The 26,535-nt window shown below is 39.3% G+C and overlaps 1 pseudogene; it reads right to left on the bottom strand.

The window, feature by feature from the left end:
* Positions 1–1,138: 1,138 nt before the first annotated feature.
* On the bottom strand, positions 1,139–26,535 carry LOC100351766 (sorting nexin-3 pseudogene; annotated as a pseudogene).

Genomic DNA, 26,535 nt, shown 5'->3' with positions numbered 1-26,535 from the left:
TAATCAAAATTATTATCCTGAGTGTCTATCTACTTTGTTCTCAAATTGCCAATCCATACAGATCTGCAATGTGGCCATCTCTATGGGGGCAACTGTGAAATAATAAAATTATTAACCAGTAATCAATATCCTTGATTGATTGTTTATTCTCTCTCTTATTTGCATTACTAATTGCTGTAGACCTAATTTTTTATCCTAATGAATATTTCTGAAATCCATCATTTTCCCCTCAGTTCTTATATTGTTCCCAATTTGAGAACCCATTGGCAGCTGACCCTAACCTCCTTTTATGCTTCAAAATCCTCATACACATATCCACAATGGAATACACTGAAATGCAACTTAAATCATCAGATTCCAGACCTAAAGTTCTTCAGTAAGTCATTCTGTTGCTTCTAGGCTTAAATCTAGCTGCTGAACACAGCCTGAGTTCATGCATTATGGTCCTGGCCCACTCTTTCTCTTTTAGTCAATGCACACCCATCAAAGGCTAAAAGGAATACATCTGTTGTCAAACCATGTTGGGTTTATTAGTAATATAGCAAGGAAAACTACACCATGGGGACTAATGAGATATCTCCATAAGAATTTGAGAAGAAGCTAAAGATTTTAAATTTATGTTCAGTGGTTGGGGCTGAGGTTAATAAAGAAGGAGGTTTACCCAGATTTGGGGCTAAAAGGAAGTGGGCTAAATATAAGATTGGGTATATTAATAACTTTTTTATCTAGGAAACAGAAAGAATGAATGGGGTAAAGCTGTATGAAAAGAAACAGTCATTTATGTTAACTAGGAAGAAAGGCACTTGGTTGTTTTTGTAATCTGAGCAGTATTCTTGTTTTAGTCTCAGCTCAGATATACTTACATGATGATTTTTTTGCATGTCAGTAATGCATTTTAATTTTTATTTGAAAACAACAAATTTTTAGACAAATGATTTTAGTATATAAATTTTATTTTATTTTAATACAGAATATAAAGATTTCCCTCATAATCTTCCATGTGAAGGGTATTACAGGCCTGAAGGAAGAAACTTTTTGCACACAAATGTGTATCTCACATGGTTGATTCTGGAAACAAATGGTGTAGTGCTCCTACACATAAATTAGGTCAAGTGACACCACACATTAAGAAGGGGGAGAAAAATATTCTAGTTCATCAGATTCAAGAAGCAAACATGACACAAAAGCTGTGCAAATAAGACAAAGTAACTTTAGTTAGGACACTGCAGATTGTACTGGAAGGCTGGTGAGGCTATAGTGTGCACCACATTAAAACAACAAGGAAGAGTCATTTATAGAGAAAGGCGGGGATGAGGGATTTTCACTAAAGCAAATTAACTTCTTGTCAACTGCCAAAACAAAAGGAAACAAAACTGAGCACATGAGTGTTAGTATACTGAAGGCATGTTCTACCAGTTTCCGTGCAGCATGCTGAAGTTAGTTAGAACTTCTTCCCTGGTGCCCGTGAATCACGAATGGTCACATTCTTGCCCCTTCTCACCAAATTTCAGGCATGCCTTATTTTAGAGGGAGTATAGCTTTTACCTATGATTTCATCCTATAAAAACATGTGAAGACAACGTTCATCCTGTGCCAGAGGATGACCGGCGACCTTGTTTATAACTGCTCCAGTCCTTGCTTCCTTTCCTCAATAGAATTGTCATCAAATATTCCATCATCTCCTCTAAACGGAAGTTGGCACAAAAACGCTTTCCCAGGGAGTGGGGGAACTACAACCGTGCTCTCTCTCTAATTCACTTCGCAGCCGTTCAAAGTCACTGTATCTTCTAATGGTAGATTCCTTCAGCTAGAAAATTGGAAGATTTGTCCTGACTCTGATTCGTAGGTGGTGAAGCGGCCCCAGCCGACCCCCACGGTCTGTGGGTTGCTCACGTGGATCTCAAAGAAGTTGCTGGGCAGCCCGTAGGCGTCATTCAGGTTCTGCAGCTTGGTGATCAGCCACCAGGTGTACGCCACAGTCTCCGTGGTAACTTACATTACCCCCCATATTCGTGTTTTACTCCATCATGTCAGGAAGGAACTGTCTGATGCTGATGTTCTGTGAATCATTTATTATTAAAGTAAAGAGCATTATGGATTACCTGCTGTTGCTAGTCACTCCAAGCTAACAGTAGTAGAGGGGCTTTTTTTTTCTTGTCTCTCTCACCAGTCTTTGATTCCCATGCTATTCACCCTCAACTTAAAATGTGAAGCCCTTCTTTACTATTTCTTCAATTTGTGACTGTTTTCATATTGTCCTCTCCACCTACAATCCTTATACCACCTTTCTGTAAGAAAACCTTACTATTTTTTAAAAATAGATTCTTTTTTTTTTCTTTTCTTTTGACAGGCAGAGTGGACAGTGAGAGAGAGAGACAGAGAAAGGTCTTCCTTTGCCGTTGGTTCACCCTCCAATGGCCGCTGTGGCCAGTGCACCGCACTGATCTGAAGCCAGGAGCCAGGTGCTTCTCCTGGTCTCCCATGGGGTGCAGGGCCCAAGGACTTGGGCCATCCTCCACTGCACTCCTGGGCCACAGCAGAGGGCTGGACTGGAAGAGGAGCAACCGGGACAGAATCTGGCGTCCTGATGGGACTGGAACCCGGTGTGCCGGCGCCGCAGGTGGAGGATTAGCCTATTGAGCCATGGCGCTGGCCCTAAAAATAGATTTTTTGTCAGAGCCCTTTGTTTTATAGAAAAATTTAAATGCTTGTACAGAGAGTTCCCAAATAGTTTGTTACTCAGTTCTTCTATTATTAAAGTTCTACATTAGCATGGTATACCTGCTACAGTTAATCAACTAATACTACTATATTATTATTAAGTAAAGTCTAGGTTTATTTTTTGAGATTTCTTAGTTTTTATCTAATGTATTTTCCCATCCCAGGAACTCATTCATAATATCACATTACATTTACTTGTTGTGTCTCCTTTCTAATTTTTTTAAAAAATTTATTTATTTTATTTGTGAGATGGAGATGGAGAGAGAGAGAGGAGGAGGAGAAAAAGAGAGAGAGAGAGAGAGAGAGAGATATCTATCACTGGTTCATTCTCCTAATGTCTGCAACAGCCAGGGTGAGCTAGGCTGAATCCAGGAGCCTGGAGCTTAATACGGATGGCAAAGACTCAAGTTCTTGAACCATCTTCGGCTTCCTCTCAGGGTGCACATTAACAGGAAACTAGATCCAAAGTACACTAGCCAGGACTTGAAAGAACCTCTCCAATATGAGAGTGAGGCATCTCCAGGGTGTCTTAACAGCTTGGCCAAACATGCACCACCTTGTCACGTCTTTTTAAGCTCTTTTTGCTGTGACAATTTCCCTAGTTTTCCTTTAATTTAATGGCCTTGACAGTTTTAGAAGTAGGTGGTAAAGGATTTGTAGGCTACCTCTCTATTGGATTTGTTATAATACCTTTCTCATGGCTAAACTGGGATTATAGCTACTTGGGAGAAAAATAAAAAAGGTAAATTTCCATTTGCATCTCTTTGTAGCATGGCTAAATATCAACACAATTTATCACTGTAAATTTTTTTTATTTATTTGAAAGACAAAGATACAGAGAGAGGTAGAGCCAGAGAGAGAGAAAGAGGTCCTCCATTCCACTGGTCTGGCCATTCCACAATGGCCAGAGTTGAGCTGATCTGAAGCCAGAAGCCAGGAGCTTCCTCTGGGACTCTCACATGGGTGTAAGGGCCCAAGGACTTGGGTTATCCTCCACTGCCCTCCCAGGCCATAGCAGAGAGCTGGATTGGAAGAGGAGAGCCGGAACTAAAACCAACATCCATATGAGATGCTGGTGCTGCAGGCTGGGACTTTAACTCACTGTACCACAGTGCCGGCCCCTGTAGATTTTTTTAAAGAGTTATTTATTTATTTATTTATTTGAAAGTCAGAGTTACACAAAGAGAGGAAAGACAGAGAGAGTCTTACATCTGCTGGTCACTCCCCATTGGCCAGGAGCCAGGAGCCTGGAGCCAGGAGCAAGGAGCCGGGAGCCAGGAGCTTCCAGAGGTCCAAGGACTTGGTCCATCTTCCACTGCTTTCCCAAGCCATAGCAGAGAGCTAGATCAGAAGTGGGGCAGCTGGGACTTGAACCAGCACCCATTTGGGATGCCAGCACTGCAAGCGGCAACTTTACCCACTAAACCACAGCGCCGGCTCCTATCACTAGATTTTGACCGACTGAGCTACTGATTCTCAGGTTTCTCTTTTAACTGGCTCTTTTCATCCCCTTTCCATAATGCACTATTTGAAGAAAATCACTATGCTCAATGAACACATGAAAATTGTTTGGAATTCTTATGCAAGAGTTGGTCTCATCTCTTTCATTTATGTATTTATTCATTTTTTAAATGTCAGTGTAGACTGCAGATAGTGAATAGTTATTTTGTACATAGGATTGTTTTCTACTCTATTAATTTCATTTATTTGTTGTTTAAAAATTTTTCCAGCTTTGGTCATCAGGATCATCTTTCACTTAACTCCCTCAGTGTGACCCTGAAGCATATTCCCATCTGTGTTTGGTTTTCTTATATTTTCTGGTGCATCACAATTGTCTCATCTCATTGTATGTTTTTCGTGCCCCTGGAAGATATATTACTTAGAATCTAGTGCTGTTCCAGGCCCTCTCTGATGACAGGAAGGAAGCATATGTGCATATATTTAAGTATATACAAGCTTCTATAAATATTTGTATATGGAGCCATCTATGTATGTTAAACAAAACAAGAGTTCATACTGAAGTCACAAACTAATCCATTATGTGATTCACTCCAACTTCCTTCTTTGATTATCTGTAAATTCCGGCTCCAACAGTGAGAAATCTGACTCCCAGCATCTCTCATACATTTCCTTAGTTCTTCTATTCCAGTGTACATAGGTAGAAATCTTAAATTTTTAATGCCCTTCATTCACAGGAAATAATTTCGTCAACTAGAATATAATCTTAGTCTTTATGTGCAATTTCTTTTGTCTTTGATCATATAGACTTCACAGATTTCTATATTAGATCAACACCTTTCTCCTTACTCCCTTTGATGAATTAGTTTCATATATTTTAATATAATTTGATTCTCCTGTAATCATTTGCATTCCTTCCTTGAATCTCCAAAATTCCTAAGTGATTTTTTAGTTTGCATTTATTAACATTTATTGTGTTATAATGATGTATGAGTTTTGCAAATGCATAATGTCATCATTCCATCATTATATTGTAATAGAGACTAGTTTCACTAAAAATACACTTTATTTCATCTAGTCAACCTTCCTTCTTTCCCTGAACTCTCGCAAACTATTAATCTTTTACAGCCCCACCACGCACACAAACAAGAAAATCAAAAATGAAGAATGTTATATAATAGATGTCATATACTATCTAGCCATTTACACTGGCTTATTGTAGTTGGTCATACTTATTTAAGGCTTCTCTGTCTTCATTGCCTAGTAGCTTGCTTCCCCAGGTGATAGCAGAGAGCTGGATGGAAGTGGAGCGGCCCAGTCTTGAGCCGGCACCCATATGGGTTGGCTGCACTGCAGGCAGCAGCTTAACCCACTATGCCACAACACTGGCTCCACCCTACTGATATTTAAAACCTACTATAGGTATACCTATTCCCTAGGTTGAGTTTAGAAACTTCTGTCATTTTCCATAAAGTCATTAGCATTAAAATATCACATTTTATAATTTCATACTTATTATTATTTCTTACAATCTATTAAAGCCTTAAGGAACTAAGACCATGTCTAACTCATTTTTGCATCCTTGTTTCTTAAATTGGGTTTTTTAAGATATCTTTTTATCTTTTTTAAGATTATATTTATTTATTTGAGAAATAGAGTTATAGAGAGAGGGAGAGACAGAGAGAAAGGTCTTCCATCCAATGGTTCACTCCCCAAATGACCTCAACAACCAGAGCTGGAACAATCTGAAGCCAGGAGCCGGGAACTTCTTCTGGGTCTCCCATGTGGGTGCAGGGGCTCAAGCATGTGGGCTATTTTCCACTGCTTTCCCAGGCCATAAGCAGAGAGCAGAATCTGAAGAGGAAGGAGCAGCTGGGATACGGACCCATGCTGAAGTGAGATGCTGGTGCCTCAGGCAGAGGCTTGGCCTACTATGCTATAATGCCGGCCTCTGGTAAATATTTTTAATTGAATGAGATTTTCATGTATAGCATGCAACAATAATTAATATTTAGCATAAAGTGTCTATTTAGCATCATGTACAGTCACAAACATCTCTACCCACACACTTATAAATAGGTAGAATGTATCGCCAATAATAAAGTAAAAACAGCATGCTGTTTTCATAGTCTCTATATTCTTAACTTTAAATATGTCTTCTCATGTAACAATAATCTACTATTTAAAAGAAGATGATTTAAGTAAGTGATTGATATGATTGAGAATCTGGTTTAGCTGCTCTTCATCCTGATCATTTGAAATGATGTAAAATAAACATGTCTATAATAATAGAATTAGAAGCTTCCTTCCATTTGAAAATTATCTATTCATTTCAGTTCTTCATCCTTAAAAAAAGAGACCAGCATTTAGTTAGTGATGAAGATGCCAGTTAAGATGACTGTGTCCCAAGCTGGTGTACCAGAGTTCAATTCCTAGCGTGAGCACCTGTTTCCTGATAATGCAGACTTTGTGACAGTGCTGATATCTCAAGTAGTTGGGATCCTCGGGCCAGCACAGGGATTCAAGCCACAGCTAGTGACATGGGCATCCCTTATCAGAGTGCTAATTTCAGCCCTGACTGCTCTGCTTGCAGTCCAGCTTCCTGTTATTGAACTAGGGAAAGCAGCAAACGAGGGCCCAAGTATTTGGGCCTCTGCAACCCATGGAGGAGACCAAGATGTCTTGGCTTTGGGCTGGGCCAGTGCGAGTCACTGTGACCATTGTGAGAGTGAACCAATGGATGAAGATCTTTCTCTGCTTCCCTCTATCCTCCTCTCTCTGTCTCTCTGTTTTTCCACTTTTCTGTGTCTCTCTGCCTTCTGAACAAATAAATAAATAAAGCTTATCAAGAAAGTAACTGGGTTCCCTCCATCCATGAGGGTTATCTGGATTGAATACCTGGCTTCCAGTTTCAGCCCCAGGCGAGGGGCTATTGCAGGCACTTGGGAAGTTAACTAGTACATGGCAGCTTTAGCTATCTCTCTTTCAAGTTAATAAATAATTCTTTTCACAAATAATAATCATTTTGATCAGATTTTTTGTTCCATAAAGTTTTATATCTGTATATCTGTAGATAATTATAAAATACCATTCAAGACTGTTGCCAGACAAAACAAAAATTTAATTATCTTCTCTTTAACTTAGCTTAGTTGAAATTATAAATCATCTCACATATACTTGTATAATAAAGAATACAACACTTAAAATTCCACTTGGAAGTTGAAACCAAGATTTCATCTATATATGAAGAAAAAAGTATTTAGCAATTCAAAAGAATTATCTAAATTATCCAGATGCACACTTAAAATGGAGTGATTTATTTATATGTGTGTTTGTTTATTTTATTTTATTGAGAGCCTTAAAATTCTTTTTATGTTCCTTACTAATAATGTAAAGATAAGACACTAGCTACTCTAATTGTTAATTTATGATAGTTGTATTTTATGAAGTCACTGTGAACCACTGGGAATGGGGAACACTGAACCTTTTCTCCCAGGAGAAAACAAGGCTGTTTCTAGGTGCCACTGGTCATGGCATTTTCATCCACCAAATACATTACCTTTTTATGTGCATTTTCACTTAAAGACATCTTATTCAATTTACATTGCTGCTTTATTAACATCGAACTTAGAGCCAGCAGCACTTACTAATTCCTCAGTGAAACTTAGATAACACATCTAGTTTCTCCACAAGGCACATCACAGTATTCTTGTGCTTAGGACACTAGACAAACATTGTGATTGTGAGTCAGTTTAAGTAGTGAAATCCGTAACAAGCACAAAAATGCCAAACACACCTGTGGCATTAAGAGAACTGTAAAGGAGCTAGCCGCCACGTGGCACAGCAAGTTAAAATGCTGCTCGTGACAACAGTATCCTGTATCAGAGTGCTGGTTCAAGTCCCAGCTGATCTACTTCTGATCCAGTGTCCTACTAATGTGCCCTGGAAGGCAGAAGAAGATGGCTCAAGTGCTTGTGTTCCTGCCACCAACATGGGAGACCTGAATGAATTTCCTGGCTCCTGGCTTTGGCTTGGCCCAGACCTGGCTGTTGTGGTCATTTGCAGAGTTAACCAGCAGATGGAACATGTCTCTCCATGTTTCTCTTTCACTCCGCTTTTCAGATAAATAAATCCTGAACAAAGACTGCAGAAAGAATTCTTTTTTATAGTATGCCAGTTGAAACAAGAAGGTAGAACGACTTCTTGTTTAACTTCTGCTGAATTTCCATGAGTATTGATTTTGAGGTTATGAATAAATTATGAGTAGGCAAATTCTCAAATGTAGAATCTGTGAATAATGAGAAACATCTGTATTAAGTGTATGAGTTCCATAAAATTTGCACATAAGCTGTCAAACCTGATATAAAATGCTTTATGCTGGCAATCAGATATCTAATATGAAATGTATGGTTTGCAAATCTAGTAGCTGTTTCTTAAATGCTATATTTTTCCATAGTTTAGAGAAGTGAAGAAAGCTCAAAATATTAATGAAACATTTCTTATAGAAAATGTCAGTGAATTGGATCATAACTTTTTGGAGATAAAATGGTTCATGGTGAAAAGCTGACAGTGAAAAATAGTCCTAAATTAATTGCCAAATCACGTGATATAGATTATGTATAAGCAGGAATTCAGAAGATAAGGATCAATGAAGTTAGGTCAATCAGAGATGTTTAGAGGTAATGTCCCAAGTGTAGTAATGGCATGGAGGCGGTGTTAGTCTCAATAAGGCTTTTATTATTATGCAGTAGGGAAATCACACGTTTTAATTTGTATACCACAACACACTGGATAAACCAACCACCCAGAGTTCCCAAAGTACCCCCCGTGCTCCTGAGGAAGTGTCTTAGCCACAGAGAGCAGAGTTGTACAGTGTCCGCAGGGGTGGTGCCTCTGAGCCAGAAAGCACAGGTCTCCAGGGGCGATCAGCGTCCAGCGCGTGGTTTGGCTTCGAAGGGGCGGAGTCTTTGCTCAGGGAGAGCAGAGCCTCAACGCCCCATTGAGCACAGGGCAGGCTGGAAGAACTCTGACAGGAAGATCTGAATGTGGTGGGTTAACCCAGAGCTTCTGCTCAGCCTCACTCAGAAGAGTCTGTTTACAGTCTCCACTGGCCTCCTCAGTCTGTGTTTTATATATTTTTTGAAAGTCAGTGTGGGGTTAATAAGGTCTTGAGGAGGGTGTGCACAGGCCATGGGTGGGTCTTATCAAGTCCATGCAGATCTCCTGTAGTCAACTTGGCTCTTAATTATTTTTGTTAATATTATGGTGAAGTTGTTTGATTTTCTGCTCCTTACAGGTAATGACTGGAGTTAGATGATAAGAGTTGGAAGGATCTGAATGGGATGAAGCCATAGAAAGCAAGAACATATAGGCCCAGGAATATTGGAAGAAATAGATTACAAGGAGCAAGGAAAGGGGTGGTTGTGGTGCAAAATTAGATTCTGGTAATTCTTAGAGTTCAGCAGAGGAATTTAAATACACTCAAGAATAGCAATTGTGAAATCCACTGCATACTCTATTCCATAAATTTGTTTAAAACTTCAGTTATTACCTCACATTTATTTATTTACTTACTTATTTGAAAGTCAGAGTTACAAAGAAGCAAAAGCAGAGAGAGAGAGAGAGATGTTTTCCATCCGATGGTTCACTCCCCAATTGGCCACAACAGCCAGAGCTGAGCTGATCCAAAGCCAGGAGCCAGGAGCTTCTTCCAGGTCTCCCACGCAGGTGCAGGGGCGTAAGGACTAAAGCCATCCTCCAGTGATTTCCCAGGCCATAGCAGGGAGCTGGATCGGAAGTGGAGCAGCTGGGACTCGAACCAGCACCCATATGGGATGCTGGCACTGTAGGCAGCAGCTTTACCGCACATCACAGTGCCAGCTCCACCTCACTTTTTTTTTTTTTCATGTTGTCTCTGTGTGGATAAGTATTTTTCCTCTATCTTTCCTGTGAGGAAACTCTTGCTGTTGTTGAATAGAAGGAAAAATGCTTGTAAGAGATGAGGTGAATTTAAATTCAAGTTCAGTCACTGTATCAGAATGAAATCAGGGAATGTGAACCTTTGGTTTGACCAGAGCAGCACTTAGTCTACAGTTTGAAGAAGTTTAACCAATGTCATTAATTATGAAATTTTTCAATCTGGCTAGTGGGTGAGTCACTGTTTCTTTCCTGGGAAAGAACCATTTCAGGCAATCGGAGATAACAGAATTTGAAGGGCTGGGAAAAAATAGCTGCAGACTAGGGGATGGTTAAAACCCACTAACATCATAAAAGCAATACCTGATAAATTTATCCTAGATAAATTCCAAAGATACTTGCTAGACCATGAAAATATCCTGTTCATGAGAAATATAAAATTTACAATTTGTGGCATTAAAATCTTTGCACACAAAGAAGCATAAAAATTCAAACTATAATGAAAATAATTAATCAATAAAAATCTACCCAAAAATTGGTGGAGATATTAAAATTAGAAAAGAAGGATATTAAAACAATTTACATAAAAATACAGAAGTAGTATCAATTTGCCTTCAAAGAAGATTATTCAATAAATATAATTAGTTCTGTGTCTGGTACCCTAGAAGCAGGAAACAATAGCACCAGATATACATATTAAGTTTATATTATGTATGTGCACATATTCTCACGTATCTTTGTGTACCTCACACATACACCCCTCCGCAATACACCTAAGTATTGTATACTTTACAGTTTGAAATGTGATTTGCCAACAAATATAGCAAATGAATATGCATTACTAAAAGTTATGAAACAGTGAAAAGAGAACAGTTTATTTTTCATTAGTACTTAGGGACTATTTTTAGATATGTTTCATAAAGTCTGTATTATTAATGAATGTCCATTTTAGATTTTTATTTAAGGCAGGTGATCGATACACCAGTTAAAAAAAAATCAGGCAGTGGAGACTACAGTTTATAAATAGATGTAGGTTCAAGGAAAGTGATTTGTTTAAAATCAGAAAAAAAGAAGCTGAACTCCTGAAGGCTATCAGGACTACAAATGGAAAATTATAAAGTTCTATAAAAAAGACTATAAAATTTTATAAAAAACTGTCAATGGTTGGGGAAAGGAAGAAATACAATTTGTTTATTTCATTAGAAAAGTCAGAGTAGGACCATCTGAGTCTGAAGAAAGTAAAGAACAAACTCTATGGGATCTTGGATTGCAAATTTCTGCTGCCCTTTCCATTTTTGATGTCTAATGTAAACTGATTATTTATCTCTTGAAGGTGAGTAAGTAGAGCAGAATTACGGATCTCACTGAGTATCATTGCTTTATTCTGTGCAAAAAGTTGATTTTACAGAGTGACTTCATTGTTATCAATCTCTAGAGCATTTATAGAAACATGCCAATGAGCATTTTTGATGTAGATACTTAAATGTGTGACTAGAAACATTGATATTTTCCAGTGATTTTTCTCTCTATACAATAAACATAATTTTAATGAGATACCTGAAGTAAATGTTATCTAAGATACATATAGATTATAGACTTGTCAAAATTTCCCAATGAATTTGGATTTTTATTCTACATACAGTTATGATTAAGTAATAGTTAAAATTCACTGAACATACCTCACAGTTGATAGAGTGCTCAGTACATTGTAAGTGCATTTCACATATATGGACACCTGATGTCCTTCCTTCCAGCCCCCTCCTTTCACTTGTGTAAAAGAATTCCAAAAGACTGGGTGCAAATATCATCCATATTTTGGATCTTGTTCTTATTCATCAAGTTACTAGAGAAGAAGATCTGAGTCATTTATTTAATGCTTATTTGTTTATTCATTTTCATCTACTTGAAAGAGTAAAAGAGACAAAGGGAGGGAAATGGGGAGGGAGGGAGGGAGAGAGAGAGAAAGAGAGATCTTCCATTGGCTGGTTCACTCCCCAAATGCCCACAATATCAAGGGCTGAGCTGGACCTAAATCTGGAGCCAGGATCTCTATCCAAATCTCTCACCTGAGTATCAGGGTCTCAAGTACTTGAGCCATTATTTGCTGCCTCCTAGGCCCATTAACAGGAAGGTGGACCAGAAGCAGAGGAGCTTGGATTTGAACTCTTACTCTGATATGGCATTCAGGCATCCCAAGCATGACTTAACCTTCTGTGCCATATGCATGACCTAGATCTGCATCTTATCACTTGACATTTCTTACTTATCCTGACTTGTCAAATGTAAGAAAAATGACATGTCCTAGGCTAGTTTGAAGCAATAAAATGAAAGCTTAGCTTAGATTCTTCTCCATCTATGGATCTGTTCTGAGGTATCTCAGGATTTTCTATAAGGATTTAATCATTTTTGTTTTTACCTTTGCAACAACATAAAAGAATATTGTAAGCCTCCTGAATCTCTAGGATGAGCACTTTGAAAATTAATACTGTCATGTGATTTTAGCATTGTTTTTGTTATTGTCTTTCTTGTTACCCATTGGAGATAAGAAGCTCCTAAAGTGATATTATCTTTGATTTAATATGTTGCTTTTCATATGGAGTCTTGAGATGCCCGAGGTTCTAATTAGGTATTTTGAGATTCAGTGAGTTTTCAGCTGCTTATTACATATATACGAGGATACTTCAAAAGGTTTTGGGGAAAAGGACATTAAAAATATGGTAATTTTGGTGTAAAAAATTTGAAATGACACAGCTTTTTCATTAAATGCATTTTCCACAAACTTTTTGAAGGTTCCTCCTATTCTTGAATTTCAGATTTTTATGGCCAAATAAGCTCATCTTTTAATTCAATCTTTATGAACTTTTTAAAGTACCTTTGTACTCATACACAGATGAATACACATATGTATATACACATTCTTTGTCAGAAGCTTCATCTTATAAAAATGTATGTGAAAATAGTATTAACTACCCCATTCTTCCTCTCCTGATCTTTTCAAATCCACTGGTTAAGCCACTGCCTACAGCGCTGGCATTCCATAGGGATGCCAGTTCGAGTCCCGGCTGCTGCACTTCCAATCCAATTCTCTGCTGATTTGCTTGGGAAAGCTGCAGAAAATGGTCCAAGTGCTTGGGCTCTCACACTCACATGGGGTACACAGATTAAACTCCTGACTCCTGACTTTGACCTGGCCCAGCCCTGGCTGTTGTGGCTATTTGGGGAGTGAAACAACAAATGGAAGATTCTCTTTCTCTCTTTCTCTCTACCTCTCCTTCTCTTTCTGTAACTCTGCCTTTCAAATAAATAATAAACCTAAAAACAGAAAAAGAAAGAGCAAAAAGAAAAGGAAAATACCATATAATAGGAAGAAACAGTGGTGATAATCTCATAAGAGTGTTTTCAAAGTCAGTTTTGTAGTATTGATGTTTTTGTATTAAAATGGGTAGCAAGACAATGATAGAATTTGTATTAATTTTTAAAAATCAAAACTAATATCACCAAATGAATAGTAAGATAATGGTTCAGACAAGGTCTGTTTGAATTCACAGCAAGGCCCATTTTTATTCTACTTGGTGTATAAATAGCACATCCCCACTGTGGTTCTTCACATTGTGTGTCTTCCATGTGGATAGCAGGGGCGCCAGTACTTGGCCCATCTTTTCCCCTTCCCAGGTCCATTAGCAGAAAGCAGGATCGCTGGCAGAGTAGCTGGTACTCTAAGTAGCACTCCAATATGGAATGTGCGCATCCCAAGCAGTATTTTTGCCTGCTGTGTCCCACTGACTGCCCCTGCCGTGCATTTTAGTCACTATAAGACACCTAATGAATATGAGTTCAGCATCCAGATTTGGAATAATATCTAGAAAGTTAAGATGGATCACCCAAATACCTAAAATAAGAGAATATATTGTGGCTGCAAATGTTTTCAAATACAAGGGATATTCAAAAGAACCGTGTTTATTGTTGAAAAGCTATGCATGTGGGGCCAGTATTGTGGCATAGCAGGTAAAGCCACCGTCTGCAACACTGGCATCTCATATGGGTACCAGTTCATGTCCTGAGGGCTGCTGCACTTCTGATCCAGCTCCCTGCTAATATGCATGGGAAAACACCCAAAGATGGCCCAAGTATTTGGGACCTTGTCACCCAGATCGGAGACCAGCAAGAAGCTCCTGACTTCTGGCTTTGGTCTGGCTCAGCACTGGCTGTTGCAGCCATCTGGAGAGTGAACCAGTAGATGGAAGTCATCTCTCTCTCTCTCTCTCTCTCTCTCTCCCTGTCTCTTTATAACTCTGCCTTTCAAATAAATACATAAATCTTTTTAAAATGTTGTGTATTTATATCAATATATTTATGTACCGAAATAAACTTTCTTTTTTAAGGTAGGGTTAAAGAGAGAAAGCGAGAGATTCCACATCAGAGAGAGATTCCACATCAGAGAGAGATTCTATATCTGTTGGTTCACTTCCCAAATGGATACCCTACCCCTTTTATTAGTAATTCTTATTAATACTCTTATATCTTCACCCCTTCAGTAGCAAAGTATTTCTCAGATCTCATGCCAGATCTTCCATCATCATAGGACTGGACCTCATCTCTAAATACCGTTTATTCATTTACATGGATTATTCCCTATAATAATATTATATGGTGAGAATTCTATTTCCATGGCAACCAGGAGTGGCAGCTTCAGATTATCTGAAATCTATATAATGCTTATAAAAACTTGCAATGTGGAATAGGCATTGTATCACAGCTGCTTAGGACACTGCATGTTCTGGTTACTCCACTTCTGATGCAGTTGCCTGCTAATAGTCTTGGGAAGAAGGCAGGTAATGGCTAAAGTCTCCCAACAACATGGGCAACCTGGATGGAGTACTAGGCTGCAGACTTAGGCCTCGCCAAGCCCTGGCTTTTGTGGGTATCTGGGGAGTAAACTATTAGGTGGAAGATTCTCTCTCTCTCTCTCTCTCTCTCTCTCTCTCTTTCCCTCTCTCCCCTTCTCCCCTTCTCCCCTTCTCTCCCTGTCACTCTGCCTTTCAAATACATAACTATTTTTTTAAAAAGTTCTTGGAAAAATTGAGTTAAAAGACACAGTGCATTTGCTATTAATCTTCAAAAAAATGGAAAATAAAGCCCCCACTGTGTTTTTATCCTATCTTGTTATAATAATATACAATCTTGGCAATGCTTGAATTCTTATTTTGTTTATTTCTTCACAAGGTCTTGGTAACCTCTAATATACTCTAATGATTTCATATATTTTGTTTCTGCTAATTAACATTGATTGCTTTTTTTACCACACTGATTATATGAATTTTCCAGCTGGTCAATAGTGTATATACATCCCATATTTAACAGTGTTAACTATATTAATTTTAAGTCAACAAGTTACATTGAAAAATTCAAAATGAATTTGATACAAAGGATGTTATATGCATTTCAAGAGAAATAATCACTTATAAATGAGAACTAAAGTTGCTTGGATAACACATGAGAGTTCAAGCTAATGTAACCTGCTTTTACAGCATGTGTTAGATAAGTAATATATGCAGATAAATCAAAATACCACAGTAATTTAGCCCCTTTCACCTTGCTTGTAAGGATTATGGAAATCTTAAGATACAACTCATACTGTATTGATACTTAAGATGCAACTCATATGTGGATTAAACTTGATCTATAAGCACATGGCTTTGTTTCAATGTTCAGTGCCAAGATAGATAAACAATTTCTGTTCTCTTGTCTCTCTTTCTTAAATTTCTGCTCTATAAGAACTGAAGAATAATTGAGAATTTAAAGGTGAATATGAAAAAATCTTACTTCTCAAGAAGCTATGTTTAGTTCTCAAATATAACTATTTCCTTGATTAGTAAGATAGATTATTATTCTTTTCATTCTATTTATTTAAGTCAATGTTTACTTTAAACGCAGGTATTTTTCCTTTTTTCAGGATAAAGGAAATACTTTGATACTACCGGTTTGACATATGATGTCTCTTTACATATTATGATAGAAGTAGTATAGGTTATGTAGTCAGTGCTTCTGAGTTTGAATCCCAGCTCTCTTACCTGCTTCCAAAGTGTGAAGCTTATCATCTAAATGTTCAGATCCATGATGCAATAATTTGAATTTGGCATGTCCCTCCCAAGCTCATGTCAGAGTTCAATCCTTCAAGTCATATACTAATGTTAGTAAGAAGCTGGAAACTCTGGATAGAGTCATTAGGGTGGAGCCCTCGTGATTGAGTTCTATTGGCTTTATAGAAGGAGAGACAGAGATCAGGCCTAGACCAACACACTGGGTCCAGTCTCTTGCCGTGTGATGCTCTGTGCTGTCTTGGATTCTGCTAATAAGAAGGCCTTTGCCAGATGAGGCCCCTAGACCTTGAACCTCCTGAACTGTGAGACAAAATAAGACATTCTTATTTATAAAATTAGCCTAACTTATTTTATTATAGTAACAAGAAGCTGACTATTAAACCTCCCTTTCCATCACTGCAAAAATGAGTATAATTCCTTTCAAGATGTTATAAGAAATATATTTCACGGCCGACATCGCGGCTCACTAGGCTAATCCTCCACCTTGTGGCGCCGGAACACCGGGTTCTAGTCCTGGTCAGGGCGCCGGATTCTGTCCCAGTTGCCCCTCTTCCAGGCCAGCTCTCTGCTGTGGCCAGGGAGTGCAGTGGAGGATGGCCCAAGTCCTTGGGCCCTGCACCCCATGGGAGACCAGGAGAAGCACCTGGCTCCTACCATCGGATCAGCACGGTGCGCCGGCCCCGGCAGCCATTGGAGGGTGAACCAACGGCAAAGGAAGACCTTTCTCTCTGTCTCTCTCTCTCACTGTCTACTCTGCCTGTCAAAAAATAAAAGAAAGAAAGAAAGAAAGAAAGAAAGAAAGAAAGAAAGAAAGAAAGAAAGAAAGAAAGAAATCTCACGAGTGTTTGTCGCATAGCATTTACTTAATAAATAGTATATAGTCTCTTAAATACTATCTCATCCTAATAAAAATACATTGAATTTTATTGTTTCTGAACATAGAGAATAAATGGAGGACTAAAATGGTCATGATTCTAATTTATGTGTTTTGAAAGTCACACTAATTTATGTTTTGAAAATACCTTGCCCTCAGCTAATATTTGATGGGACTTTGTGTGATCAGAGTTTTATAATGTGGGGGAAGGGAGAGAGTACCTCATCCTTTTTTAAAAAAGTGAAATAGAAATTATTCAGCAAGATTACAGTCCAGGCAGAAAACTTAGTTGTGTATGCAAAAAATGATCTTCATGTGAAATGTGCTGTCTTGTAATGAGGTACAATAGATGATAAGCACTAGGTGATCAAGATGGTAAGAGTCAGAAGCCTAGTGACTAGTAGGCTTCTTCAAACAAGGTTCTGTATATGAAAATATACAGTATGTCTAAAAAGAAAAGCAACAAAAACAACTCAATTTGAGTGTTATAGACATAAGTGATATATTAGTCTGGGGTCAGCATACAATAAGCTGTAAATGTCAGAAGTTCAGATTTTAGTAAACATTGTTAATCAGTTTAAATGATCATACTAGTCATATGTTTGGTAAATCACGAATCTATATAATCAATGAACAATAAGCTTCAAGAATATAATTGTAAGCAGAATAGGAAAAAGGTTATAAAGCTCTCCTTTCTATATATTAAATTGGAACTGCATAAAAGAAAATGATAGGAGCCAGCATTATGGCATAGTGAATAAGGCCATTGCCAGTGACGCCAGCATCTCTTTTTAAAAGATTTTATTTATTTATTTGAAAGTCAGAGTTACACAGAGAGAGGAGAGGCAGAGAGAGAGAGAGAGAGAGAAAGAAAGAAAGAGAGAGAGAGATCATCCACCCGATGGTTCACTCCCCAATTGGACGCAACGGCTGGATCTGAAGCCAGGAGCCAGGAGCCAGGAGCTTTTTCCGGTCTCCCACACGGGTACAGGGGACCAAGGACTTGGGCCATCTTCTACTGCTTTCCCAGGCCATAGCAGAGAGCTGGATCAGAAGAGGAGCAGCCGGGACTAGAACCAGCACCCATATGGGAAGCCGGCGCTTCAGGCCAGGGCGTTAACCCACTGCACCACAGTGCTGGCCCTGGCCAGCATCTCTTATGGGAGCTGGTTTGAGTCCCTGCTGCTCTGCTTCCAGTCCTGCTCCCTACTACTGCCTCTGACTTGGCCCAGATCTGGTTGTTGCCGCCATTTAAGGAATAAACCACCAGATAGAACTGTCTCTCTCCCCCTCTCCACCCCATCACTCTGTCTTTCAAATAAATAATTTTTTTTTCATATAAACAATTCAATTTTTCTAATTTTTTAAAAATTAAAAGAGTCAAAAAAACATAAAAGAGGAAGAGGTATTGCAAAAAACCAGGATTCCTGCCCTATCTATACCAGTGACCATGTCTGTTACTGTACAAAAAACATGAGACTTTTCTGGTTTCTATTTTACATATTTATGAAATGAGAAACAAATTGAATCAGGTAATATGAAAAGGGTCAAATATAATTATAAGATTAAAACAACTCTAACTTGATTAGCAAAGTATAATTAAAATACTCTTGAGATATTAAAATGAAAATATAACTTGTTATTATAAGTGTTTGGAGCAAGCACCCCCTAAAAGTAATTAACTCACATTTATAAAAGAACCCTATGCTAGCTCTCTTTATTGTGCTGGAATGTATTCTGCTACAACTCTGTGAAGCTTTTTGAAGGGATGTATATGTGTGTGTTTGTGTTTGGATGTGTGCATATGAAATGCACATATGTGTGAAGGTGTGGTATTTGTGTGTCATATCTTTGTAATGTGCAAATGTGTTTTGCTGCAGGTATTGAGTTAAATTTAACCATGTTTAATTTGCTTCAGATTTTTTAATAGTTTTCTCTACACGTTCAGTATAAGGCACATTTAATTCAGTGTTATAAACTTCATTTTTCGTGTGTTGCTATCTTATCCAATCAAATGTCACAAATAAAGATGACTCTTTTTTTCCATAAAATATGTCATATTGTATTGTTAATTTATTTTTTAATTATTAATTCATTTGAAAGGCAGAATTACAGAGAGAGAGCAGGAGAAACAGAGAGCATCTGTTGATTCACTCCCCAGTTGGCCACAACAGCAGGAACTGGGCCAGGCTGAAGCCAGGAGCCAGGAGCCTCTTCTGGATCTCCCACAAGGGTACAGGGGACTGAGCACTTGAGCCATCCTCTGCTGCTTTTCCAGGCATATCAGGAGGAGCTGGATCAGAAGTGGAACATATGGGACTCCAACCAGTGCCCATATGGGATGCAGGTGCTGCAGATGGTGGGCTGTACCTGCTACGCCACAGCTCTAGCTCCATCCTATGATTTCATTAAATAGTATGTGTTGCATTTGAGATCTATCTATCTATCTATCTATCTATCATCTATCTATCTATCTGAAGTTGATTTTTCTTCATTTATGTATATCCTAAATCAATACAGGATAAAGGGGACTGTTTAATCATTGTTAAAACTGTCTTAACCCAGTGGCTACAGGGCAGCTACATAGTCATTATTTATATTCTTAGCAACTATTTTTGTCAAAAATATAACTTATCCTTTTCCACAGATTTTAGACTTTGAATTAAAATCCTGATGGAAAATTGTGTTGACAATAAACCCAAATAAAAAGCTAAATGATGTAGAGTCCATAACCAGCTCTAGGAAACAGATTATAGTTGGTGACATGCTTAATCTTTCCTTCCTTCTTTATTTCTCCCTTCTTCCCTCCCTCCCTCCCCCTTGCCTTTCTTTTCCTCTTTCTTTCTTTCTTTCTTTCTTTCTTTCTTTCTTTCTTTCTTTCTTTCTTTCTTTCTTTCTTTCTTTCTTTCTTTCTTTCTTTCTTTCTTTCTTTCAAGATTGACAGAATTAAAGAAGGAGAGAGAGAGAGCGAGAGAGCTTCTATACCTCAAATGGCCACAATAGCCAGGGCTATGCTGAGCTGAAGCCAGGAGCCAAGAACTTCTTCTTGGTCTCCCATGTGGGTGGTAGGGACCAAAAAATTTAGGCTACTTTTAGCAGGGAACTGGATTGGAAGTGGAGCAGCTGGGACTTGAACATGCACCCATCCACTCTTTATTTCTTTTGTTCTTTGTAATCCAGGCATAATTGAAGTTACAGGTTGATTCTAATGCAGAAGTATTGTGCATTTTAGGGATTTGAGAAAGTCACCCAGGTATTTATGTCTCTTTTACTTTTCTAACTATGTATGCTCAGCTAAACTATAGGATCATAATAAATTTGCAGGGTTTCCTAACATGAATATGGCCAATGTGTCAATAGATAGTCACAGCTCCACTAGCAATGTACTCAGCCAGTGAATGTACTGAAATGTAGAAGCTGTATTGGAGAACCACTCCCAACCACAGCTGATGAAGCTAGAAGAGGTCATCATCAGAACATAAGAGATAGTGACATTAAGAAGCACAACCACATGTCCAACCACTCCACTAATTAACATGAGTGCATGGTTACTCTACCTGCAACCTTGAATATAAGCTGTCAGCCCATAATAACCTGGACCAATGCTAAATATTAATTACCCCTCCAAAAAAAAAGAAATGTGGAAAAATAAGAAAAATAAAGTAAAAGTATAATCTCCAAAAATATCATAAATATAGTAACGATCCTCTGATTTGGGGGATTGTATTTTTCACTGCTAGTGATGAGACTAAGGATGCAGCTTAGGTCTCCTTGAGGGAAGTTAACAATAACCTACCTCTGCTGGAATCTGATATGGAATATTCAGAGACAGAAAGTTGTAGTGTTAGTAAAGCTCAGAGGAGAATCTTATGTATATCATAGGACTGTCTGCACACATTAACAAGGAGTCCCCATGTGTTCATTCACTATATAGGCAAAGCTTTTTATTTCAAATGCTTTTAAAAAAGATCCCAACTATTCCTTAAAGGTCATATTTCCTTCCCCAAAAGCCATATCAAGTGTCGTATTTCTCAGACCAATGTTTTGGTGTTCACAGTTAAAATACGAAATAATTGATAAAGTCAGAAGTCAGAATTGGCTTCATTCATGGGATATAGAAGCTATACATGGAAAAGGTCTCTGAGCTGTTCTAACATATTTTGTTACTGATAGGAAAGTGAGATCCATAGTTATCCTTATTTCAAATTGAACCATTTGCAAAATATATTATTACTGAAAAAAATTATCCCTATGACCATTAAGACTTGCTTAAAATGGGATTTAGTCTTTAGCAGAAAATTGTATTACATTTCATCCTTACTAAGCACTTTATTTCTATGCTTGATATGCATTTGAATTGCCACTTTGGGGAGGAGTCATATTTTAAGACCCTTTTGTTGAGTAGCAAATGATACTGTTTGTAAAAGCCTAAACAGAACTTTTAATAAAAGGAGTATTTGAAGATGCTGTGGTCAGTCCCTTATCAATTTAAGGCTATAAAATCTGATTGAGGAATTGTTTACTTGATTATTGCAAGGTGTCCAGTGTGTAACAAATCTTCCCAGGCAGACGAATAAATTAATTCACAAGCTTATTTTGGGATTCCACTCCCAGGCGAGGTTCCCCAGTGCCAAGAGAGTGGGGGCCAGGGAAGTCACACGTCAGAGGTTGGGAGGGCTCCTTTTATAGATACAGGGTGGGGGTTAAAGTTGAGGCAGGTCTGATCCTCATTGGTTGACCTTTAGGCACCCGCAGGGACCTTGACAAGGACTTTTCTTCCCCAGAAGTGCGGGTAGGGACTCTCCATTCCCAGAAGTATAGGCCTTCCCTCGCTGCGGATCCCAAAGCTACCATCCTGACTTTTTGATGATAGGAAAGGGGGAGACGATGAGTCTCTCTGGCTACTTCCTGCTGACTGGGGACGTCGTCTACAGGGGCCCACTGGGGGTCTATTGGGGCTCTGCAGGGACAGGCATGTATGGATGGAGAAGCATCTGGCTGACTGCCTGGTTGCTGAAGGCATTGGTTCATTCCATTATCACCTGCTATAAACACTTAAACAGACACTGTAGTATGCAAGTCAGGGTGAGAATAGCAACCAATGATCCTGAGAGTGGCATTAACCAGGTAATGAGAGGATTTCATAGAGGAGAGGAAATGGGGGGTGGTCTCTGGACCCTTGTGAGGATTGTTTGATGGACGTGGTTTAAATATGATCCCAGCCAAGACCAGGAGAAAGGCCACTCAACTTTTGCAGGTAGAGGGGTTTGTCTGTAGAGAAATTCTAAATAATCATACAATATTAAGTAGAGGAGCGGACCATCAGTACACACTGGTTGGGAGCAGAGCCATTGATGTTAGAGTAGAGGTTATTATTACAAAGGAATGAGGCCCAAGTGGGCTAGACAGGGTCTAGAACAAAGGACAGAGTCATTATCAGAGGACCCAAGAAAGGTGCTGTCTAAGCCACAACTAAATTTTCTGATTGAGAGGCAAATAGAACCTGACAGAAGGGGCTTGATAATAATCTGGTGGGCTTTAGGCCTTGTAAGTTAACATGCCCAGACCTGTCTATCTCTTCACATAGGGTACATCCCAAGGGAGGTGTGAACCTTCTTGGGGAAGGCACCCTGTAGACCTCCATCACCTACCTGGCCTGGGAGAAGAGCTGGCCAGGTGAAGGCAGGTGGCATCTCTAACAGGAAATCTACAGTTCTGCCTGCAATGTTGCTGACCCTACTTGGCCGTCCCCTCAGCTGCGGTGGTCACTTTGGAAGCTGGGCTGAGTGAAGGGCTTTTCAGCTTAGAGCCAATATGATCTGTGGCTCTGACCTGAAGTCCTTCAACTCCAGGGCAGGTCCATTTCCAGTGATCCAACTCTTGGCTGGCAGAGATGCCAGGGCTCTTCACAAGTTGATTTCTGCTGAAGCCCAGGCTTACCACATTGAAAGCCACTGCAGTGGACTGGCCTGTTGGGTCTCCTTGAGGGCTGACCACTGTACAGAACAGCCATTAATAGGCCTGCCACCTATCTTTACATTTCTGATGCCTAGCTTTCCTTTCCTCCTAGTTTTTGTTAAAGACCAGAGGATGCAAGTCAAGGGGGTCTCCAATGTTGACAGATCACTGGCCAAGGCTTGTCCAAATATGTGGGGGCTATCTCAGAACCCCTGGGGGAGCACGGTCCACGTCAACTGTCGGACATCTTGCAGTTATTATTATTATTAATATTATTCTACCTTGTTACTCCTCACAGCATCCATACATGCTGTATTCCTCGCTGGTGCCATTCAATAACATCTTGTTTCCCATTCATCTTGGGAACTTGTGGTCTTTTGTGATTGGACTATGAAAACCTAAATGTGCCCATGACATTCTGATTGAACTTTTTTGACCTATGTGACTTCTTTGACAAAAGCCTTTTGCTGCTGGGAGCTTTTCGACATGCCACCGTGATGTGCAATTTTGATGCAAAGTTGTTTTGACATGGCTATTAAGCTTTCAACTTTTATTATCAGTTTCCCCCTAAACTGAGCTGACCTCATTCAACAATGAGAATGAAAGATGAGATGGGCTGTGTGCAGAAAACAGGTATTAGGGATAGATTGAAGCTAAGTGCACAGTTAGAGAAATTGGGCAATGCCCAATCAGGTCAGACTTCATGTGTCTAGATATCACTATGTAACCCCCTTTTATTTATTACACTACAATATCCTTCAGGTGTTAAAACAAATGCACACTTATTCTCTCAGAACTCACCTCTACCATACTTGCTTTTTCTGAAATTCTGTGATAGTTATTCCATAAACTATAACACATGTGGAAAAGTAATAGTTGAAATGCAATGAAATCAATTGTTATTCCAAATGGTCTATGAAAGCAGTTTTTCATTACACCACTCACAACTATTTCTCAGTATCCTATTATGTATAATATTTTAAAACTTGTTCAAACTGAAAATTTGGGAGACAGATCCAACATTCCCTTCAAGTATAACACAGATCACATTCCTAACATACATCTTTATTTTGTCTTACTATAGAGGTAACTTTCGGTTGAAAAAATTCATAAATATTGTACAAAGTAAAAGCCCCTGGTAATTGAGATCTGGACTAGAGATATCTTTAGTAAAAACTTTGGAGAGGGGGCCGGCACTGTGGCATAATGGGTAAAGCTGCCACCTGAAGTATCAGCATCCCATATGGGCACTGGTTTGAGACCTGGCTGCTCCACTTCTGATCCAGCTCTCTGCTATGGCCTGGGAATGCAGTGGAAGATGGCGCAAGTGCTTGGGCCCCTGCACTCACATGGGAAGACCCAAAGAAAGCTTCTGGCTCCTGGCTTTGGATGGGCACAGCTCCGGCCATTGCTGCCAATTGGGGAGTGAACCAGCTGATGGAAGACCTCTCTCTCTCTTTCTCTCTCTCTCTCTGCCTCTCCTCTCTCTATGTAACTCTCTAACATTCAAATAAATAAGTAAACCTTAAAAAAAAAAAACTTTGCAGAAACAAATCAGAATCTAAATGTCATAGATTAACAAAGTTATCTATTTCTTGTTATATTAAAATGACTAGGCCAAAACATCTATACTGTAGTGAGTATTTAAACTAGCAGTTAAGGTGCAGTTAAGATACCTATGTTTCATGAGTACTTGGGTTCTATATTCAGATCCTGACTCCAGCTTTCTGCTAATTCAGACCATGGGAAGTAGCACTGAAGGCTCAGTTATTGGGTTTCTGCCAACACGGGAGGCCTCAATTGGAATCCATGTTTCCAAGTTTGGCTCCAGAAAGGAGCCACTGTGGGCTCTCTCTGTCCCTCTCTGTCCTTCCCCCCTTCCCTCCTCCCTCCCTCTCTTTCTCTCTTTCTACCTCTCTCTCCCTTTCTAACTTTGAAATCAATTTAAAGAAAAAATTAAGTAAAAAACTGGTTAAAAATACATTGTTTCAAAATAACCAAGCCAAAAACCTAATATTGGTTTAAAAGAGTTGGGCTTTAGAAGAGATAATTACTATTGAATTTCTTCACCTTTCTCATAGAAGCTTTATCAAGGTGTATCTATCAGTTTTCACAGAGAAATGTGAGTGCTGGCTGGATGATCTTTGCACCAAGATTCCACCTATGGCATCATGGTACTGAAGATGGATCACAATTACTCTGTGGTCAGGATAGCACATCTGGGCATGACAAAGGCCTTGCACTTTATCTGATGAGGTCCTTAAGGACTGAACTACAGGAGGCAGGCCATCTTTCTTAATGATCACCAAACGCCCGTTGCTTATTTCTGGCTGTGGTAGAAAGGTGATATTGGAAGCAGTTGGAAGGTTTTGTGGAAAGAGATGTGGGCTATATAAAATTTAATGAGTCTTTCATCCCCTGAGAAAAGCTTCAGGTATTTCCTACTCCCAGGACTCCGGTGTACACCATGCTGTCAATAAAGTCTATGTAGGACAGGAAAGCAAGAGTACTCTCTCCCTCATGGACTCCTCATTTACACAAAGGAAGGTTGTCAACACTGAATGAACAGTGTGTGTGTGTGTGTGTGTGTGTGTGTGTTTGGGAGAGGACCATGGTGAGGAGTGTTTGATGACAAGAGTTACCTTTTTGTTTTTTACAGGCAGGGGGGACAGTGAGAGAGAGAGAAGGAAAGGTCTTCCTTTTGCCGTTGGTTCACCCCCCAATGGCCGCTGTGGCTGGCATGCTGTGGCCGGCATGCTGTGGCCGGCGCACCACGCTGATCTGAAGCCAGGAGCCAGGTACTTCTCCTGGTCTCCCATGGGGTACAGGGCCCAAGGACTTGGACCATCCTCCACTGCACTCCTGGGCCACAGTAGAGAGCTGGACTGGAAGAGGAGCAACCGGGGTAGAATCTGGCGCCCTGACCGAGACTAGAACCGCAGAATCTGGCGCTGCAGGCAGAGGATTAGCCTATTGAGCTGCGGTGCCAGCCAAGAGTTACCTTTTATGATTTGAAAAATAGTTGGATAAATTAAGTTCAGCACATGTCACCTGGATATTCTGTGACTGTCAAGAGCAAAATGAAGGTCATCATTTCTTCCTTGGAGTTATTTAACCTCTTTAAATATGACATTCCTTTGCCTCATTGTTGTATTTGATTTTACTTTTCTCATAGCCATGGATTAAGTTTAGTGATAGAAAGAGAAACTGATTTTTAATATCTTTGCATTCTGTTATATTTTTCTCTAGTGTGATTCTCACTGAACACATTAAATCATATATGAGAGGGTCACGCATTAGGTTCAGTGATTAGGACACTGCTTGGGAAGCGCATGTCCACTAGAGTGCTGGTTTTGAGTCCAGATTCTGCTTGTTAGTCCAGTTTCCTGCTAATGCACACCCTGGGAGGTAGTAGGTGATACCTGAGGTACTTGGATCCCCGCCACTCACATCCGCAATTTTAAACTCCTGGCTTTGGCCTTGTCCAGCCCTGGCTGTTACCAGCAT

Source organism: Oryctolagus cuniculus, chromosome 4, assembly GCF_051225735.1.
Source record: "Oryctolagus cuniculus isolate XC-2025 breed Fujian yellow rabbit chromosome 4, ASM5122573v1, whole genome shotgun sequence".
Classification (NCBI taxonomy): domain Eukaryota; kingdom Metazoa; phylum Chordata; class Mammalia; order Lagomorpha; family Leporidae; genus Oryctolagus; species Oryctolagus cuniculus.
The sequence above is the reverse complement of the archived record's forward strand: the minus strand, read 5'-3'. Positions and strand labels throughout refer to the sequence as shown.